The following is a 6,622-nucleotide window of genomic DNA, read 5'->3' as shown; positions in this document are numbered from 1 at the left end:
ACACACACACACACGCACACACGCACACACACAGATGCACACACACACACACACACACACACACACACACACACACACACACACACACACATGCACACACACAGACGCACACGCACACAGACGCACACACACACACACACAGGCACACACACAGACGCACACACACACACGCACACATGCACACACACATACGTACACACGTACACACACAAACAAACACACACACACACGCACACATGCACGCACGCACACATGCACGCACACACACACACACACGTACACACACACACGTACACACACACACACGCACACACACACACGTGCAAACACACACACGCGTGCAAACACACACCCCTACACCTACAGCAGACCTACTTATTAGGATGTTCTGGGGTAAAAGGTAGAGATGTGACCCGTCGTCCTCATGGACGAGTGGAAATATTCATGAAACGGGGCGAAGGCGACACATTCTCTGTTGTGACTCCCCATCATTTATTTTGGCACAGTTACCGCAGCCACAAATACAACCTTCCCCAGTCGGGACTGTGGCCGAATTTCAGTTTCACCCGGGGACAGCTTAAAAACAGCGACGGCCAGCAGGGACGAAATTATCATTAGTGGAATCAAATTAATATGCTTCACAGTCTGGTGAATCTGCATTAACCTGTTCTTCCCTTCACTTAAATATGGATGAACTTTAACATGTAAATATCTTAGTTCATCGTTATTTCACACCTTACAGTAACTAACCTTTGTTGTTCCATGAATGAAATAGCAGGAAACAGCGGCAGAGTCGAGGAGGAGGAAGAGGAGAATGAGGAGGATGAAAATGAGGAGGAAGAGGAGGAGGAGCAGGAGGAGGAGGAGGATGAGAATGAGGAGGAAGAGGAGGATGAAGAGGAGGAGGAAGAGGAGCAGGAGGAGAGTGAGGAGGAAGAGGAGGATGAAGAGGAGGAAGAGGAGGAGGAGGAGGAGGAGGATGATGAGGATGAGAATGAGGAGGAAGAGGAGGAGGAGCAGGAGGAGAATGAGGATGAGAATGAGGAGGAAGAGGAGGATGAAGAGGAGGAAGAAGAGGAGGAAGAGGAGCAGGAGGAGAGTGAGGAGGAAGAGGAGGATGAAGAGGAGGAAGAGGAGGAGGAGGAGGAAGAGGATGAGAATGAGGAGGAGGAGGAGGAGGAGGAGGAGGAGGAGGAGGAGGAGGAGGAGGAGGAAGAGGATGAGAATGAGGAGGAAGAGGAGGATGAAGAGGAGGAAGAGGAGGAGGAAGAGGAGCAGGAGGAGAGTGAGGAGGATGAGGATGAGAATGAGGAGGAAGAGGAGGATTAAGAGGAGGAAGATGAGGAGGAAGAGGAGCAGGAGAGAGTGAGGAGGAAGCAGCTGATACGACGCCACGCATCCACCTCCCACTTCATTTGTGTTGAATACTGTAGCTCTGCTCTACATGTACTGATCCAAAGCAGAGTTAGTGGAGCGCAGCCTCACGCTGAGCCTGCATGTGTCCTGCAGGCCTCCCTGCACTCCATGAACTGCTTCTATACTTAGCAGAGGCAGGACTCACCTTGAGCTCGCTCTTGGTGAAACTGGGCTCTGTTCAAACGGAGCTCGTTGCCGAAGCGGTCGACAAGGTGTCGAACGCTAAGTGGGTGCCTGTTTGTGAGGAGGCTTCACTGTCTGACGCCTGTGGCCTCTGCCCAGCACCACCCAACGCTGAGGAGAAGGAAGCCTCTCGCTACTTACAGCTTAAATTAAGCATTAGTTCACACAAGCCTGACTCCATGTGACAGTCCATTAATAACTTCATTATAATATATATTAGCAATTACTGAGAACTAATGATAAATAAACCATCAAGACCAACATATGTATGAGAGTCACTGTTCATCATTTAAACTCTTTAAATAATGAATGAGGAATAACACAACATAAAGCGTAGCGGCGATGAGAGAGGAGAGAAGCTCTGCTAATGGAAAGCAAACACAGATGATCCCCAACCGCTGAGAGCTGATGCATGTGCTGTCATACAGCGAGCTGCTCGCATCCGTGAAGCATGAAGCATTCACTTCTACCCAAAACAACTGAGGTTTAAAGAGCTTCACGTTTGTGTATGTGCAGTAACGCACACAACCAGGTTGGAGGTTTATCACCAACACACACAGACGTCGCCACCATCGCTCCATCAACATCCTGATGCTTCATCTCCACTCACAAAAGGCAGAATTAAAAGATCGGCCGAGCGGATCGAGCAGCGGTTGTTTCTTTAATCGATATCTCATTGTTCCGTTCCTCCTGGAGTCAGTTACCGTGGCAACACAAAAGCCATTTCAGATAACAAGCAGGTGGCAACTGCCTGCACTGTTTTAACCTAAAGCCGTCTGAGCCCAGTCCTTGGGCACCACCTTTAATAAAGCCAAGTGCAAAACAACAGTAAATTTCTCATAAGCTTGTGTCGTGAGGATGTGCAGAACCGGAGGCTTCCACACACAATGTGATGAGGTGTTGGTGTTTGGGGTTTTTCTGCAGCATCACATGAGCTTCAAACTCGCTGACCAGCGGCGCCGCGGCGTTGAACCACCACGGCTCCAGTCTGTGTAAATGCTCATTATGTCCCAGCTCTGCGGCTGCAGGGTTCAGCGCTGCTCAGTCAAAGCGTGATGGTGAAGTCCCACCTGAAGGCGGCAGCTGGGCACCATTCAAACCTCTCATCAATCAGGTAGAAGTGAAGATGAAGCGTTTTCCACCACTGGTATGAGCTGCTGCTTGGTCCCGAGGTGCTCGGGTCACATCCTCCGGCGCTGCGTCTCCTCCACTCACACACTCAGCTCCACTCACACCAGCTGATTCCTCCACATTCACATACAAGACCTTGGAAAGGCTTGAAGGGACTTCATGTCCTTCCCTGATTTGCATTAGTCAGCATCAGCGTCAGCCCTCTTCACTCTAATAACATGTATTTTTCATAGAGAGGACGAGAAATTCCAGATGAAATATTAATGGCTCCGTTCTCCTTCATTATGACTCATCTGTTTCTGCTTCTGCTCACTAATGTTGTGAATCCATTTCATTTTTTGTGCCGGTTGCTTCCTGGCAAAGCTGGAGACTCTTTGAATAAGAAGCTGCCGACTGGAAACAAAGGGCTAATTATTACGTCCGCTCTAAACACCAGCCTCGTGCAGGAATGAGCCTGTGTTCCAGCCAAGCGTGGTCTCTGCTGTGGTTCCTGCGCCTGTTTTAGCCCCTGGAGCTGTTGCTCAGCTGGTGGACACCAGCAGGTGCAGCCACATGAAAGGAGAGATCAAGCGGCTTTAAGCTATTTGTCGGTCGTCCTTCCTTCATTCTCATATTCTGTGTGATCCTCGCGCTCGCGTCTCCCTCTCCTCTGTGCTCCAATTTGTCTGCAGGCTTATTCTCCGCTATCTCTGAATCATATGTGAGGATTTGTGCCCACGGAAAAGTGAGACAGATCGGGATAAAGATTCGTGTGTATCTTTAGTGTGTGTTAAAGTAATAGTTCGATATTTGGGGAAATAAACTTTTTTATCAACAGAGAGGAGGTCGATGTCGCTTGGAGCCAGAGAGGTGGTGGTTGGGTGTGATCAGTCATGGTGTCACATCTGAAGGATGACGGGGGGGGGGGGGGGGGGGGGGGGGGTCTCTGTGAGCAGGTTAATGCTACCGGACACAAGGCAAACATGGTGAAATCTGACCTGTTTATCTGAGGACAGAGGTGGATGGGAGGTTTACGAAATGGCAGGGGTCACATACTGTACAGGAAAGACTCAGGAGATAATTCACATCAGAATCCCCTGGAGAGGTGGCCATAGGTCCAAGAACAGGTCCAGGAACAGGTCCAGCGCTGCACGGGACCAGTGCTGCACGGGACCAGCGCTGCACGGGACCAGGAACAGGTCCAGCCCTGCATGGGTCCAGTCCTGCACGGGTCCAGGAACAGGTCCAGCCCTGCACGGGTCCAGTCCTGCACGGGTCCAGGAACAGGTCCAGCGCTGCACGGGACCAGGAACAGGTCCAGGAACAGGTCCAGGAACAGGTCCAGCGCTGCAAGGGACCAGTGCTGCACGGGTCCAGCGCTGCACGGGTCCAGGAACAGGTCCAGCCCTGCACGGGTCCAGGAACAGGTCCAGCCCTGCACGGGTCCAGTCCTGCACGGGTCCAGGAACAGGACCAGCGCTGCACGGGTCCAGCCCTGCACGGGTCCAGGAACAGGACCAGCGCTGCACGGGTCCAGCGCTGCACGGGTCCAGGAACAGGTCCAGCGCTGCACAGGTCCAGCCCTGCACGGGTCCAGGAACAGGTCCAGGAACAGGTCCAGGAACAGGTCCAGCGCTGCACGGGACCAGAGCTGCACGGGACCAGTGCTGCACGGGACCAGCGCCAGGATGTCGTCACAAGGCGGTCAGCGCTCCGACGCGGAACACAGACCATCAGCGAGAGATGCTCATGATCTTAAACATATTGATTCTTGTTCCATGTAGGAAGAGAAGTAAATGAGAGCCACAGCTCTAATCTAAGAATGAAGGGTTGAAACCCACATGTGAGACCAGGAACAGGTCCAGCCCTGCACGGGTCCAGTCCTGCACGGGTCCAGGAACAGGTCCAGCCCTGCACGGGTCCGGTCCTGCACGGGTCCAGGAACAGGACCAGCGCTGCACGGGTCCAGGAACAGGACCAGAGCTGCACGGGTCCAGCGCTGCACGGGACCAGGAACAGGTCCAGGAACAGGTCCAGGAACAGGTCCAGCGCTGCAAGGGACCAGTGCTGCACGGGTCCAGCGCTGCACGGGTCCAGGAACAGGTTCAGCCCTGCACAGGTCCAGCCCTGCACAGGTCCAGCCCTGCACGGGTCCAGCGCTGCACGGGTCCAGCCCAGTAGCCAGTGTCTGGAGCAGAGCAGCAGCGTGTGCATCGCTTCGTGTCTGGATGGAAATGAAGCGACGGTGACGTTTGCAGCCGTAAACGGCAGTGTTTGCACTGAACGGCCACCGGGCCGAGCCGCTGCACAGGTCTGTGCTCTGCCGTATCAGCGCAATAGAACACCCGGCGAGTGCGAAGCCGCCGGATCGGATCAGCTCAGCTCAGCGCCGCTCACCTCAGGATTCAGCGCTCCGTTACTCAGCGGCCACGGCTGCAGTGGCTGCGTCTGACCTTGGGACGGTAACAGATCCACAACAAGGACACCTGACGTGGTCGTCTGCAGAAATAGCCTGACGAGACGCCTCATCAAACCAGAGATGATGCTCAGATACGTGGAGGATGCTGGGAACAGTCTGGGATTCGTCAGGATGTCGACACAAGGCGGTCAGCGCTCCGACGCGGAACACAGACTATCAGCGAGAGATGCTCATGATCTTAAACACATTGATTCTTGTTCCATGTAGGAAGAGAAGTAAATGAGAGCCACAACAGCTCTAATCTAAGAATGAAGGGTTGAAACCCACATGTGAGCAGCGCCTCAGTCCAGCATGGCCTAGAAAAAACACACAAGACGCTGTCCTCACACTCAACCTAGATCCATCAATCCAGCCGTTTTCCAGCCGGAGCCAGGCCTCAGATGCTGGAGATATGAAAGTGGTGGTGGATGTGTGGTTTAGATGGGCTGTGCAAACAACAGAGACGTCCGCCTAATGAAAACACAGGCGAGAACGCAGCAGCCCGACGCCTTCAAACCGCTTTCACAGGACTTGGAATGCAAAAGGAAATTCATTCATCAATATCAAACCCAACAACCACATCAGCACAATGAACAAACTCGGCACAGAGCGAAGAAAAGAATCAAACAGGTTACGCTTGTAATAAAAAAGATAAGTCTCTGGAGACTCAATATGAACAAAAACAAAAAGAAGAAAATGGTTCATTGTGCAGACGCATCAGTGGAACGAATGATTTACTCTATTGTTCAGCAGAGGCCAAGCAGCTTATTTACAGGAGACGAGACGACCCGACTGCTTCCTGGTTCCTCATCACACCTGAGTTAAACTCCTTCAACTCCAGACGCAGACAGGACACGGCTCCACATGCAGAGCGACCAGCTGCTTTGTCTGTTTCCTGTGTCCCCTGAGGCGAGCTCCACGCGGGGGCCAAGACAAGGTTTCAGCCGCGTTACATCACGGGGGCGGAACCAACGAGACGTTACAGCACCACCACCTCCCGAGGTCAAATCCACCGGCCGTTACTGAGCAGAAACGTTTTCCAGGACGGAAACGGGGTGAAACGTCCAGCTCCATCCTTGCAGCTGCCTCCGGCCATGTGTCCTGTTTAACACAGCTCTGTGATGGAGCTCACGTCTCTGGAGGCGATGTGTGAACCGACAGCGACAAGCTGTCCTCACAATGACCCTTTTATTTTTAATCTAAAGGTCACAAAGAAGTACAGTATGTAGATGCAGCTCGCTCCACTTAACTAATTATTATATATTTACAACCATAAGCTGCTAATATCCTGCAGGAAATAGTGATACAACACAATATAATATCACATATAACGCTGTAATTGTTTATTGTCCTGCAGGTTCTTATGTATTAGAACCACATGATGCTGGAGAACCATCTTTTAACAGTTCCTGCACATCATGTTACATAAAAACGTTTGGGTTCGATACGTTTCAG

Source organism: Betta splendens, chromosome 22 (assembly GCF_900634795.4).
Source record: "Betta splendens chromosome 22, fBetSpl5.4, whole genome shotgun sequence".
NCBI classification, from domain to species: Eukaryota; Metazoa; Chordata; class Actinopteri; order Anabantiformes; family Osphronemidae; genus Betta; species Betta splendens.
This window is presented reverse-complemented; position numbering follows the sequence as displayed.